The following is a 16,120-nucleotide window of genomic DNA, read 5'->3' on the forward strand; positions in this document are numbered from 1 at the left end:
ATATTCTCCTGAGTAAATCTAACAGTCAAATCATAGCAATAAACCAGGTATAATAGCTCCATATAATCCCCACACTCTGGAAGGTCAAGGCAGGAAGATCACTTGAGTCTAGGAGTTCAAGACCAGCCTGGGCAACACGGTGAGAACCATCTCTACAAAAATTTTTAAAAATTAGCCAGGCATGGTGGTGCGCACCTGTAGTCCCAGCTACTCAGGAGGCTGAGGTGGAAGGATTGCTCGAGCCTGGAAGGTTGGGGCTGCAGCGAGCCATGATTGTGTCACTGTACTCAGCCTGGGCAACAGTGTGAGACCTTGTAAAAAAAAAACAACAAAAACATAGCAATAAAGATAGCCAATTTAAGGAGCAGGAACCAACCCATTCCTGAAGAACTATTTATTTCCCAAAGAACTACTTTAGGTGAATAAATCATCATCAGTAATTATTATGTATCTAAGTACAGAAACTACCTAGTAACAATCCTTACCGCTTCTTTCTAAAAACAACTTGAGACACTAGCTAAAACTCACTTTAAAACTAATTTTAAAGATTGATTTGATGAGCTAGTTAAATAAACCAAAGTAAGGTACAGAAAACAATCTCAATTACAGACTTTTGGAGCTTCAAGGAAACCTCAAAAATCTATAATTTTCTTTCCAATTTCTACCATAAACCTGAGATGGCAAGAAATGCTTCTATAGTTCTCATTCAAAAACATTTAATACCATCAAGGATATTTATTAAGCTGAAGATAAAGTTAGTCATATTATAAAATAAAAAAGAAAGCTCCTGTTTAAATGAGGCTAGAAGTAAATATAAGAAGAATCAGCCTCTAATTTATTTAAGGCATTTTCTCATATCCAATTTTCTCAAATAAAAAAAGAAAAGAATCTGTATTTCTGACATGGGTTTCAAAGAATATTCTTTTTTTTTTTTTTTTTTTTTTGAGACGGAGTCTCACTCTGTCGCCCAGGCTGGAGTGCAGTGGTGCGATCTCGGCTCACTGCAAGCTCCGCCTCCCGGGTTTACGCCATTCTCCTGCCTCAGCCTCTCCGAGTAGCTGGGACTACAGGTGCCCGCCACCACGCCCGGCTAATTTTTTTGTATTTTTAGTAGAGACGGGGTTTCACCGTGGTCTCGATCTCCTGACCTCGTGATCCGCCCGCCTCTCAAAGAATATTCTTAAAGAAGAATTTAAATCTTCAAAAGGCCCCAAAAGCTATGTGACTTACCTAAATACTGGTAAAGTTAATAATGTAATGAATACTGGTATCTTTCTAAAAAACATGACTCTGCAGTTGCTCCTGCCTGTAATCCCAGCACTTTGGGAGGCCGAGGTGGGTGGATCACCTGAGGTCAGGAGTTCAAGACCAGCCTGGCCAACATGGCGAAATCCCGTCTTTACTAAAAATACAAAAATTAGCTGGGTGTGGTGCCGCACACCTGTAATCCCAGCTACTCGGGAGGCTGAGGCAGGAGGATTGCTTGAACCTAGGAGGCGGAGGTTGCAGTAAGAAGAGATAGCGTCGCTGTACTCCAGCCTGGGTGACAGAATTGAGACTCCATCAAAAAAAAAAAAAAAAAAAGAAAAAAGAAAAGAAAAGAAGGAAACATGACTCCAGTATCATTATTCACAAATCTTCCACAACTTACTATAGCTTGATCCAAGCTCCTACACTGCCAGAAGCTGACCCCAGCATTTTATTTTCCAGTCTTATTGGCCATTATATATTTCCTGCTCCAGCCAAAAAGAATTTCTTAACCAAAAACCACATTCTACCCCACTCTATGCCTATTTCTATATCATACTGATTCTTCTTCAAGGCCTCTGATTGTTCAAATCCTACCCATGTTTCAGAATATAGCTCAACTGCCTCTTTCAAGATGAGTACAACGTTGAGTACATTGTACAAATACAATGGTATTGATGACAATACCACTGTAGTATTCCTCACTTTACTTAGCCCCAAATAGGTAGCTCCACAAAGATTAGCTGATTTAAACTAGACCCAGGCCTCACTGACACCAGACTAGTATTTTTATTCTACATCAAACTGCCTCAGTCACTTTTTACTTTATCTGCTATTCAGTCATGTATAGAAGATTAACAGTTTATATGTAGGAAAATAAGCAATTTTACAATGTATATTTCCAATTTGTTCAGGTATGAAGTCTACTTTTACTGTTATAATTTACACAATTATCTGACATACAATTATTCTTTTAGTATTTAAGAAAATATATGAAAATCTTCTATAAACAGTGCTTTTAAATTAATTCAATAGGATTTATGTACATTTATTTATTCATTCTATACATTTTACTTATAACTTGTAAAACAGGTTTTGGATAATTTGCGGATTATGGTACTTCTACAGATAATTTAAAAGGGCTGATAGAACTGATACTAAAGTCTGAGCAATAATGGGATTCACATTTACAAACATTATCTACCATTGTAAATATACATTTTTGGTAAAGATAGTATTGTTAACACTTTGCATCTTGGGATTTTTTTTTAAATAATAATTTACTAAAAACTTTCACATAATTATCTCACTTTGTCCTAACAAAAGTATCTCCATTTTATAGATGTTAAATGGAAACAGAATTTGAGTAATTAGGGAAAGATCAAACAGCTATTACGTCATTAAACAAGATTAACATTAGTCTTCTAACTCCTAAACAAGTTATTTCCCCTATGTCACACTGATTCCCTGTAAATTCCTACAAAGTAGACTTATTTCTAATTCTTGTTTACAAAATAAATTTTAAAAATAAATAGGTCACCTTAAGAAATAAAATAGTGGAAGAACAGCCTTATTATGTAATGTAAAAGTGTAATTAACTTAAATATCCATTATTAGGTTACCAGTTGAATTCTGATATAGCCATATATTACATACCCTAAATATAGTGCAGCAGATTTATATATCTTGCCTTTAAAAAGTCCATTAATAGTGGGTGAAAAAATTATAAGCCCATGTTTGAAGAGAAAATAATTATAGACTCATAGAAACATCAACAAAGATCAAAGGCAACTTTTTTGGAGTTTCAAATTTTTAATAACCATTAACTTAAATCTATAATTTCAAAAATCACAAATACTTAAAAAAATTTAAACCTAGCTGGGTTGTGGTGTTTCATAAATGTTAATATTCTACCCTAATTACTAACTCTCCTTCTGCACAACCTATGCGAAACGGACACGTGTTCATACCACAGAGCAGTTTTTCAACAGAGAATCTCTATATGCCTTACTGTTCTGGAAGTTCCACTAGCCAACACTATTTGTTGACATGGATGGCTACACAACAGAAATAATGACTACAGCATTCTGAAAACAATGAACTTTTTCAGGGCACAAAAACATCAGTCGGTAACTTCCACTTCCACCACCTTCCTGCAACCACCCTGGCTTGTGTTCCCTAAGGGGCACCGACATGCTTTCCAGCACACTAGCCGCATGAGATGACGTATGTAGGCGTAAGAGACTGGCTGTTAGCACGCTGCCCGGATGACAGCCCGGATCAGATTGGAGCAGACGAAGGACCCCAGGTACTGCAGCTGCAAAGGATGCACCACAACTTGCTGGTACAGTCCACTCAATGTTTTTTGGGTGACTAAAATGTATGAAAAGTTTGTAAAATGTAGACAAAATACCAGAAGAAAATGATACAGTCAGTTGTCTAATTAGCCAAAGCTATCCAAGGGCCAACTTATCCTCAACAAAAATGTAACTGGAAGGGAAACACTAAGCGATCCTCTATTAGCCGGCTGAACCACCACCCAATTGGCCACATCAGAAGGGGGAGATGGAACGACTTTGGACAACACGTGTGGTACACTTCTAAAGTAGAAAGGTGTTAGTCGTGTTCTTGTTTTCTGACACTAAATCCAAAATTGAACATGTTACATTAACTGTGAGAATCCTGTTCCCAAATAGCCTTTTGTTCACTTCCCTTTATATTCTATATGTAATTTAAGTAATAATACAAACGATTAGGTTTATGATCTTTGGTAAGTTAACATTTGCACCCAATTCTTAAAGCTTTTTCTGTCTGCTTCATATCACTCACTATGGTCACCTTTCGAAGAGGAATCAGGATTTTAAGTTCAGATTTGGCCACAGATAAATTGATACACTAATCAACTGATGAAAAGTTTATATAAAACTTCAGATATAAAACTTAAGAACTCCAAACTTTTAAAGAAGCTACTCTAGAAACCTACGTACTTGGGTATCTAGCTTTCTATCCATAAAACACTGAATAACATAAGCTGTAAACCGGAAAACTGGCTCTACCTACCTGGCACTTCAACTGTAATATATTTAAAACGATGCACTTAGAAGGTCCCTACAATACTTTTATTAAGAAATACTCACCCTACTTTGCAGTTATATTGAGAGGAAATGGGATATGAAATGCACAGTAAACTATAAGGCACTTCCCAGAATTTAAAAAAAAAAAGTCAAAAGTGAAAGACGCTTGCCAAAATTCACCATTAAGTAGCAGAGCATGATCAGAACTCAACTTGGCTGGCTGACTGGTGCTCTTTTATTATAAATAATCTTCAAATTAAAAAAAAAAAAACCTTATATAGAACCTTACCATATAAAACGATATATTTGGTAGATTGTTACTATAAGATTACAAAATAATTTTTTAAAATCAGAGTTAAATGATGGTTACAATTGTCAATCATCCTCAACACACAATTTACATCTGTTTTCTGATTCAAAATATTAAGAATTAAGTGGTTGTAAGTTGTCACTTTTTTCTATAGCCTACTTTAATAGTTGAGGAATCTTGGAAAAAGGATGAGTAGAAATTTTTAATTAAAGATTGAATTAAAATATCAATCACTTGCATCCATAATTGATAAGTATTCCTTTCTTTTTTTTTTTTTTTTTTTTTTGAGACAGAGTCTTGCTCGGTCACCCAGGTTGGAGTGCAGTTTTGAGATGGAGTCTCGCTCTTGTCACCCAGGCTGGAGTGCAGTGGCGCGATCTCAGCTCCCTGCAACCTTCGCCTCCTGGGCTCAAGTGATTCTCCAGTCTCAGCCTCCTGAGTAGCTGGGAGTACAGGCACGCGCCACTATGCCTAGCTAATTTTTATATTTTTTTGTAGAGTCATTTCACAATGTGGCCCAGGCTGGTCTCAAACTCCTGAGTTCGGGTGATCTGCCTATCTTGGCCTCCCAAAGGGCTGGGATTACAGGCGTGAGCCACTGTACCCAGCCAATAAGTATTCAATTTAGAAGTTGTCAACAAATGAGTTCTTTGACCAGTTAAATCCTCAGAGATTAGCTGATTTTTTTGAATCTGGCAAGTATGATGATGTTTTCTTTTACAAATATGTAAAATACAGGACCTTACCTACAACATTAGATACAACAAAGTACATTATTTAACAAAATACAAAAATGATTCAACTTGAATATAAAATATACCATGTCCCCATAATTTTTCCCTCTATATATTCCTGTTCATTTCCCATTAGTGTAATTATTAAACAAGTACAATATCTAAACTAGTCTCATGAATCTTGCTAGTATTTTCCTCAATTTTACAGAAAAACTCAGATACAAAGAGATTACATAACATAGTGATGCTACAAGAACAAGCCAGGTACTTTTTTTTTTTTTTTTTGAGGGGGAGAGTATTAAACCATCTTTCAAATGATCACAAAATTATCAAACTTTTGACATAACAGAGGTAGGCATTTTCCATGTGGCTTTTGGGGGAATAAAATGAACAATTTCTGTGATACAATTTTAAAATTGCCTAAGTAATGTAATTTAGTATAATAAGCCTCATGTATTTTAGAGTATATAACTCTTTCTGTGCATGAAAGCACCTTTAGCAATACCTTGCATTAAACAGGCAAAGTATTCAAGAAATGTTCAATATAGTGATTTGAAGGAGTTACTTAAATGTTAAAATTATTACTACATTTACATAAAAACTGTTGCCTTTGGGATGAGCAAATAAAGGAAAGCAAACAAAGATATCTGTTAGAAAAAAAGAGTAGTAGTACAAAAGATTAAAAACAGTTCAAGGCATTTCCCCATGTTTTAAAAACAGCCATTTAATTTTATGTACATTCATTACAAAATGTGAATACTCAACTTGCAACTTTAAGGCAGCAACCAGCCACTATATTACCTTTCCAGTAGTATAAAATCCTGCAGCAAATTACAATGTAACTTCCCAAGCAACCAAATAGCTAACATAAAAGTTTGAATTAGATTTCATATAAAAGCTTCCTATAATAAAACCATCATTTTGAGCATCACTAAGGAAATTAAAACAAATCATATAGCTCACTTGAGATTTAACTTCCATTTCAGATTGTTTTAACATCCAAGGAAAAACAAACAAAAAAGATTATTTTCACTTCAGTGCAACACTTCAGTATTGCATCAGTATATCAGATGCTTATTAATATTATACTCGTAATACTACTTAAAAGTATCACTTTTAAAATGCCTCTACTAAGGAATGCAGTTTTAAATTTTCTTATATTTAAGGAATCATAATTTGTTAAGGAAAATGAATCTACTAATAAACTAAAGCAAATTGTCAAGAACCTTTTATTTTTTTTCTTTTTTAGAGACAGGGTCTGGCTCTGTCACCCAGTCTGGAGTGCAGTGGCACAATCTTGGCTCACTGCAGCCTCTGCCTCCTGGACTGAAGCCATCCTCCAAACTCAGCCTCCCGAGTAGCTGGGACTACAGACGTGCACTACCATGCCTGGCTAATTGTTTTTGTATTTTTTTGTAGAGATGGGGTTTCACCATGTTGTCCAGGCTAGTCTCAAACTCCTGAGCTCAAGCAATCCACCCGCCTCGGCCTCCCAAAATTCTGGGATTACAGGCGTAAGCCACTGTACCCAGCCAGTATCCATTCTGTTTACAATTGTTTAGCTATATTCCCAGGTAATCTGAATTGCCTATTTAAACAGCTGATACATTTGCAAAGTCCTCTTGATTTTTATAAAGTTATCCAGCTTTTTAAAATTTCTCTTGTAAAATGGACATAAATATAACACCTCTGTCTTTGAAACATTCAAAACACAATATAATGCTGTCCAATGTTACCTTCTCTATGAATTCTTTCCTGACTTACCTAAGCAGTTTCCTGCCCTTTGAACGAGTACATCACTGGACAGATTACATCTGTCATAACATTTAACCCATAGAAGCAACTATTTGTTTACTAATGGTTATTAGAACATCTAAGTTATAATAAAATTATTAATTGACAGCCACTTATCAGTTTAAACCTAGGCACTTTATACTACTACTTAACATCACAACAACTACAGAGGGTGAGAACTGTTATCACCATATTATAGAAAAGAAAAGAGGTTTAGTAATATTAATTAGCCACCCACTAGTAACTGACAGAACTGAATTTGTACCCACATATATTAACTGATACTTTGAAATTATCCCAAACTATAAAAAAGTCAGGAACCTGAAAAGCAAGTAAAGACAGTACAAGAAATATAGTTGCATCAAGTACACAGATATAATGTCTAGATGTGGAGCAGATATCTGGTGAATAAAAGGCAACAAATGTGAAGAAAAGGCCAAATCATTAGCACAGACTTGAGCCCTACCATTATCAAGCTGCTGACCTACATAGGGAACTTGTCAGATAAAACAAATTAACCCACTTGGTGTCTTTATCACTACAATAGGTTTTGATATTTGAGCTGAATATATTCCTAATACATATATTTATGGATGTATAAATATGTAACACAAATATAAAAACAGGCATGAGAATGAAAAACACCAATTTATTATACTTATGATACTGGTTACCAGGGCCTGAGCAGGGTACATAGGAGTTCTCACCATGACAGCCAAACCTTAAGCTAAATAAATACACAAGCATGTGTTACTTATCAATCTGAAATCTTTCATTTTTAATCTATGTAATATAAAAAGCACAGTCATTCTTTTTATTGAATATAACAAGAAAATATACAGTACACATACAGCTCAAAGAATTATCAAAAAATGAACACACTTTTGTAATCTGGTTAACTACTTCAAGAATCAGAACATTATCAGCTCCCAGAAACCTCCCTCATATTCACTCCTAGTCACTACCTCCTTCCTCAAGAGTAGCCACTATCCTGACTTCTAAAACCAGAGACTGGTCATGCCTAGTTTTTAATTTCATATTAATGGAATCATAATGTGTTATATGGCTTCTTTTGTCAACATTATAAGATTCACTTACAATGTTATACATAGCTGTAATCCGTTACTGCTACAAGGCAGTCTACATACTACAACTTAAGCTTTTTAACAATGAACTGGGTTGTTTCTACATTAAGGCTATCACAAATAATGTTGCCATGAATGCACCTATTTTTGATATACATGTATGTACAAGCATTTTTATTGGATATTTATGTTCTAAGATTTAAAATTTCACTTGTCCAACCATAGTAGGTAATAGCAGACACTGTCAAACAGTTACTCAAAGTGGTTGTACCAATTGTAAACTCTAGCAGCAGTGGACAAAAATTCTAGTTTCACATTCTTGATCCTAACAACAGGTATGTCAGTCTTTTTCATTTTAACCATTCTAATGGGCATGCAGTGGCATCTCCTTGACTACCAATGAAGCTGAAGCCTTTTTCATGTTTACTGGTCAATTATCTCCTGTGAAGTCCTTGTTCAAAGCTCTTACTCATGTTTATATAGGATTATCTGTCCTTTCCTTATTGATTTGTAGGAGCTCATATTTAATCTGGATACAAGCTCTCTTTTTGGTTATATACCTTGAAGCTATATTCTTCCACTCTATGTTTTGCCTTTTTACTCTTAATAAATAGAAGGTACTAATTTTACTGCAGTCCAACTTAATCGTTCCCTTTGTACTTTTTGTTCTCTGTTTGATAAATTTTCGCACATACCAAGATCCTGAAGATACTCTTTTACATCTTTTAGAAGACGTATTGTTTTGTGTATCATGCTTAATTCTGTAGGCTGTTTAAAATTATTTATAAAACAGGTACTTTTTTTCCTCTGTATATGCAGTTGACTCAGCACCATATACTGAAAACATAGCCTTGTCTCACTATTGTTTGGCCTTCATTACAAATCAAGTATACTTCTATCTGTAGGTTTGTTTCTGGGCTATATTCTGTCATAGTAGTCCATCTGCCTATTCTTGGACCAACACCACACTGTCTACTTATCTTTATAATAAGTTTTAATATCTACTAGAGTAAGTTAACTCTCTTTATTTTTCAAAGTTAACCAGGCTGGTCTTTGCCTTTGAATTTCCATATAACTTACATATTACCTTGTCAATTTCCATACATACACACACACACACACACACACACACACACACACACACACACACCCTCAAACATAAGACTGCCTGGGATAGCACTGAATCTACAGATCAATTTGGGTAAAAAAATATATCATTATAATAGTGAGTATTCCAATCCTTGGTATATCCCTCTGTTTATTTAGATCTTCTTTAAATTCTCTCAATATTTTAGTTTTCCATGAAGAAGTCTTGCTTACTTTTTGTTAAATTTACTCCTACGTATTTGATGTTTTTGATGCTTTTGTAAATGTAAAATAAAGTTTATAAAATTTAAGGTAAAATGTATTAAGTTACATAAAGATAAGTATAATTTTTAATGTGCTTCTAGTAAGTAGAAATAAAATTGATTTTTATATTAACCTTGTTAAATTCATTTTCTACAGGTACAGTCATGTGAAAAATGGAAAAGTTTCAAAGAACATCTTTATTTCTGTCTTCATTTCATTATGTACCCAATAGTCCTTCAGGAGCAGGTTGTTCAGTTTCCATGTAGTTGAGCGGTTTTGAGTGAGTTTCTTAATCCTGAGTTCTAGTTTGATTGCACTGTGGTCTGAGAGACAGTATGTTATAATTTCTGTTCCTTTACATTTGCTGAGGAGAGCTTTACTTCGAACTATGTGGTCAATTTTGGAATAGGTGTGGTGTGGTGCTGAAAAAAATGTATATTCTGTTGATTTGGGGTGGAGAGTTCTGTAGATGTCTATTAGGTCCACTTAGTGCAGAGCTGAGTTCAATTCCTGGATATGCTTGTTAACTTTCTGTCTAGATGATCTGTCTAATGTTGGCAGTGGGGTGTTAAAATCTCCCATTATTATTGTGTGGGAGTTTAAGTCCCCCTGTAGGTCACTCAGGACTTGCTTTATGAATCTGGGTGCTCCTGTGTTGGGTGCATATATGTTTAGGATAGTTAGCTCTTCTTGTTGAATTGATCCCTTTACCATTATGTAATGGCCTTCTTTGTCTCTTTTGATCTTTGTTGGTTTAAAGTCTATTTTATCAGAGACTAGGATTGCAACCCCTGCCTTTTTTTGTTTCCCATTTGCTTGATAGATCTTCCTCCATCCCTTTACCCTGAGTCTATGTGTGTCTCTGCACGTGAGATGGGTTTCCTGAATACAGCACACTGATGGGTCCTGACTCTTTATCCAGTTTGCCAGTCTGTGTCTTTTAATTGGAGCATTTAGCCCATTTACATTCAACGTTAATATTGTTATGTGTGAATCTGATCCTGTCATTATGATGTTAGTTGGTTATTTTGCTCATTAGTTGATGCAGTTTCTTCCTAGCCTCGATGGTCTTTAGAATTTGGCATGTTTTTGCAGGGGCTGGTACCGGTTGTTCCTTTCCATGTTTAGTGCTTCCTTCAGGAGCTCTTTTAGGGCAGGCCTGGTGGTGACAAAATCACTCAGCATTTGCTTGTCTGTAAAGTATTTTATTTCTCCTTCACTTATGAAGCTTAGTTTGGCTGGATAGGAAATTCTGGGTTGAAAATTCTTTTCTTTAAGAATGTTGAATATTGGCCCCCACTCTCTTCTGGCTTGTAGAGTTTCTGCCGAGAGATCAGCTGTTAGCCTGATGGGCTTCCCTTTGTGGGTAACCCGACCTTTCTCTCTGGCTGCCCTTAACATTTTGTCCTTCATTTCAACTTTGGTGAATCTGACAATTATGTGTCTTGGAGTTGCTCTTCTCGAGGAGTATCTTTGTGGCGTTCTCTGTATTTCCTGAATCTGAATGTTGGCCTGCCTTGCTAGATTGGGGAAGTTCTCCTGGATAATATCTTGCAGAGTGTTTTCCAACTTGGTTCCATTCTCCCCGTCATTTTCAGGTACACCAATCAGACGTAGGTTTGGTCGTTTCACGTAGTCCCAAATTTCTTGGAGGCTTTGTTCATTTCTTTTTATTCTTTTTTCTCTAGACTTCCCTTCTCGCTTCATTTCATTCATTTCAACTTCCATCAGCGATACCCTTTCTTCCAGTTGATCGCATCTGCTACTGAGGCTTCTGCAATCTTCACGTAGTTCTCGAAACTTGGCTTTCAGCTCCATCATCTCCTTTAAGCCCTTCTCTCCATTGGTTATTCTAGTTATCCATTCTTCTAATTTTTTTTCAAAGTCTTTAACTTCTTTGCTATTGTTTTGAATTTCCTCCCGTAGCTCAGAGTAGTTTGATCGTCTGAAGCCTTCTTCTCTCAACTCGTCAACGTCATCCTCCATCCAGCTTTGTTCCATTGCTGGTGAGGAACTGCGTTCCTTTGGAGGAGGAGAGGTGCTCTGCTTTTTAGAGTTTCCAGTTTTTCTGCTCTGTTTTTTCCCCATCTTTGCGGTTTTATCTACTTTTGGGCTTTGATGATGGTGATGTACAGATGGGTTTTTGGTGTGGATGTCCTTTCTGTTTGTTAGTCTTCCTTCTACCAGACAGGACCCTCAGCTGCAGGTCTGTTGGAGTTTACTAGAGGTCCACTCCAGACCCTGTTTGGCTGGGTGTCAGCAGCGGTGGCAAAGACACAACATACCAGAACCTCTGGGACACATTCAAAGCAGTGTGTAGAGGGAAATTTATAGCACTAAATGCCCACAAGAGAAAGCAGGAAAGATCCAAAATTGACACCCTAACATCACAATTGAAAGAACTAGAAAAGCAAGAGCAAACACATTCAAAAGCTAGCAGAAGGCTAGAAATAACTAAAATCAGAGCAGAACTGAAGGAAATAGAGACACAAAAAACCCTTCAAAAAATTAATGAATCCAGGAGCTGGTTTTTTGAGAAGATCAACAAAATTGATAGACCGCTAGCAAGACTAATAAAGAAGAAAAGAGAGAAGAATCAAATAAATGCAATAAAAAATGAAAAAGGGGATATCACCACCGATTCCACAGAAATACAATCTACCATCAGAGAATACTACAAACACCTCTATGCAAATAAACTAGAAAATCTAGAAGAAATGGATAAATTCCTCGACAAATACACCCTCCCAAGACTAAATCAGGAAGAAGTCGAATCTCTGAATAGACCAGTAACAGGCTCTGAAATTGGGGCAATAATCAATAGCTTACCAACCAAAAAGAGTCCAGGACCTGATGGATTCACAGCCAAATTCTACCAGAGGTACAAGGAGGAACTGGTACCATTCCTTCTGAAACTATTCCAATCGATAGAAAAAGAGGGAATCCTCCCTAACACATTTTATGAAGCCAGCATCGTCCTGATACCAAAGCCAGGCAGAGACACAACCAAAAAAGAGAATTTTAGACCAATATCCTTGATGAACATTGATGCAAAAATCCTCAATAAAATACTGGCAAACCGAATCCAGCAGCACATCAAAAAGCTTATCCACCATGATCAAGTGGGCTTCATCCCTGGGATGCAAGGCTGGTTCAACATATGCAAATCAATAAATGTAATCCAGCATATAAACAGAACCAAAGACAAAAACCACATGATTATCTCAATAGATGCAGAAAAGGCCTTTGACAAAATTCAACAACATTTCATGCTAAAAACTCTCAATAAATTAGGTATTGATGGGATGTATCTCAAAATAGTAAGAGCTATATACGACAAACCCACAGCCAATATCATACTGAATGGGCAAAAACTGGAAGCATTCCCTCTGAAAACTGGCACAAGACAGGGATGCCCTCTCTCACCGCTCCTATTCAACATAGTGCTGGAAGTTCTGGCCAGAGCAATCAGGCAGGAGAAGGAAATAAAGGGTATTCAATTAGGAAAAGAGGAAGTCAAACTGTCCCTGTTTGCAGATGACATGATTGTATATCTAGAAAATCCCATTGTCTCAGCCCAAAATCTCCTTAAGCTGATTAGCAACTTCAGCAAAGTCTCAGGATACAAAATCAATGTACAAAAATCACAAGCATTCTTGTACACCAATCACAGACAAACAGAGAGCCAAATTATGAGTGAACTCCCATTCACAATTGCTTCAAAGAGAATAAAATACCTAGGAATCCAACTTACAAGGGATGTGAAGGACCTCTTCAAGGAGAACTACAAACCACTGCTCAATGAAATCAAAGAGGATACAAACAAATGGAAGAACATTCCATGCTCATGGGTTGGAAGAATCAATATCGTGAAAATGGCCATACTGCCCAAAGTAATTTATAGATTCAATGCCATCCCCATCAAGCTACCAATGACTTTCTTCACAGAATTGGAAAAAACTACTTTAAAGTTCATATGGAACCAAAAAGGAGCCCACATTGCCAAGTCAATCCTAAGCCAAAAGAACAAAGCTGGAGGCATCACGCTACCTGACTTCAAACTATACTACAAGGCTACAGTAACCAAAACAGCATGGTACTGGTACCACAACAGAGATATAGATCAATGGAACAGAACAGAGCCCTCAGAAATGATGCCGCATATCTACAACTATCTGATCTTTGACAAACCTGACAAAAACAAGAAATGGGGAAAGGATTCCCTATTTAATAAATGGTGCTGGGAAAACTGGCTAGCCATATGTAGAAAGCTGAAACTGGATCCCTTCCTTACACCTTATACAAAAATTAATTCAAGATGGATTAAAGACTTAAATGTTAGACCTAAAACCATTAAAATCCTACAAGAAAACCTAGGCAATACCATTCAGGCCATAGGCGTGGGCAAGGACTTCATGTCTAAAACACCAAAAGCAATGGCAACAAAAGCCAAAATTGACAAATGGGATCTCATTAAACTAAAGAGCTTCTGCACAGCAAAAGAAACTACCATCAGAGTGAACAGGCAACCTACAGAATGGGAGAAAATTTTTGCAACCTACTCATCTGACAAAGGGCTAATATCCAGAATCTACAATGAACTCAAACAAATTTACAAGAAAAAAACAAACAACCCCATCAAAAAGTGGGCAAAGGACATGAACAGACACTTCTCAAAAGAAGACATTTATGCAGCCAAAAAACACATGAAGAAATGCTCATCATCACTGGCCATCCGAGAAATGCAAATCAAAACCACAGTGAGATACCATCTCACACCAGTTAGAATGGCCATCATTAAAAAATCAGGAAACAACAGGTGCTGGAGAGGATGTGGAGAAATAGGAACACTTTTACACTGTTGGTGGGACTGTAAACTAGTTCAACCATTGTGGAAGTCAGTGTGGCGATTCCTCAGGGATCTAGAACTAGAAATACCATTTGACCCAGCCATCCCATTACTGGGTATATACCCAAAGGAGTATAAATCATGCTGCTATAAAGACACATGCACACGTATGTTTACTGCGGCACTATTCACAATAGCAAAGACTTGGAACCAACCCAAATGTCCAACAACAATAGACTGGATTAAGAAAATGTGGCACATATACACCATGGAATACTATGCAGCCATAAAAAATGATGAGTTCGTGTCCTTTGTAGGGACATGGATGAAACCTGGAAAACATCATTCTCAGTAAACTATCACAAGGACAAAAAACCAAACACTGCATGTTCTCACTCATAGGTGGGAATTGAACAATGAGAACTCATGGACACAGGAAGGGGAACATCACATTCCGGGGACGGTTGTGGGGTTGGGGGAGGGGGGGGGGACAGCATTAGGAGATATACCTAATGCTAAATGACGAGTTAATGGGTGCAGGAAATCAACATGGCACATGGATACATATGTAACAAACCTGCACATTGTGCACATGTACCCTAAAATCTAAAGTATAATAAAAACAAAACAAAACAAAACAAAAAAAAAAAAAAGAAAAATGGAAAAGTTTTTTTTTTCCAGTCTTTATGCCCTTACTTTTTCTTGCCATATTATGTTAGCAAGGATTTTTAATACAGTGAGAAACAGAAGTGGTAATAGGCATTTGTGTCTAATTCTGTACCTCAGGAAAGCTTCTAGCTTTGTACCATTAAGTATGTTTATTCCAAGTTTTTTATAGCTACTGCTTATCAGATTAACAAAATCCCCTTCTATTCCTAGTTTGCTGAGATTTTTTTTCTCATAAGTAATGTTAGATAATCATAAAATGCTTTTTCTCTACTGAATAATCATGTAATTTTTAAACCTTTATTACTTTACAACAAATCACCCTATCTTCTCATATTTATTAATCCACTCATTATAAACATTTGATCACACACACACATCATGTGTATTTCTTTTGCGGACACATTTGACAGCACATTTTAATCTTCATGAGATATCACTATATATACTGCAGTATGCTTCTCCTGAGATTTAGGATATCCTCTTACATAGCCACAACACTATCACACCTGAGATCTAATATTACCTAATGATGTCCAGCCCATATTCAGATTTCTCCAATGGCCCCAAAAATATGTAATTTTTTTCTGATTCAAGAGTCAATCAAGGATCATACATTACATTTTGATTATTATATGCCTTTAACCTCTTCTAATCTACAATAGTACTCTCATACCTTTTTAAATGACATTATGACATTCTCCATTAAAGCCATCATAGCATATAGATTTCTTTGTAGTTAAGGTTTTTAATTACAGATTAAATTCCTTTAATAGTCAAATATTCAGATTTTCTATTTCTTCTTTTGTCCATTTTAGTCATTTTTATCATCTTAGTCCTCTGAATCTGTCAGAAACCCTGCTCATCTTCTGATTCTCTTCTTTTCCATCCAGCCTCCTCTTCTGGAATGGACAATCCACTTCTAGGAAAAAGTAGCCCAAATGCCAGGATCACATTTTCTAGGTTAGTTTCTGCTTCCACATCTTGGCCCCAAAAATCTTCACTGCTTT

General features: G+C 36.3%; 1 protein-coding gene across 2 annotated transcripts in view; it reads right to left on the minus strand.

The window, feature by feature from the left end:
• The window catches only part of ASCC3 (activating signal cointegrator 1 complex subunit 3), a 390,213-nt gene that overhangs the window by 348,187 nt on the left and 25,906 nt on the right, over positions 1 to 16,120 (minus strand). The gene's annotated exons all lie outside the window — the stretch shown is intronic.

This window comes from Hylobates moloch, unplaced genomic scaffold (assembly GCF_009828535.3).
Source record: "Hylobates moloch isolate HMO894 unplaced genomic scaffold, HMol_V3 SCAFFOLD_2, whole genome shotgun sequence".
Taxonomy (NCBI): domain Eukaryota; kingdom Metazoa; phylum Chordata; class Mammalia; order Primates; family Hylobatidae; genus Hylobates; species Hylobates moloch.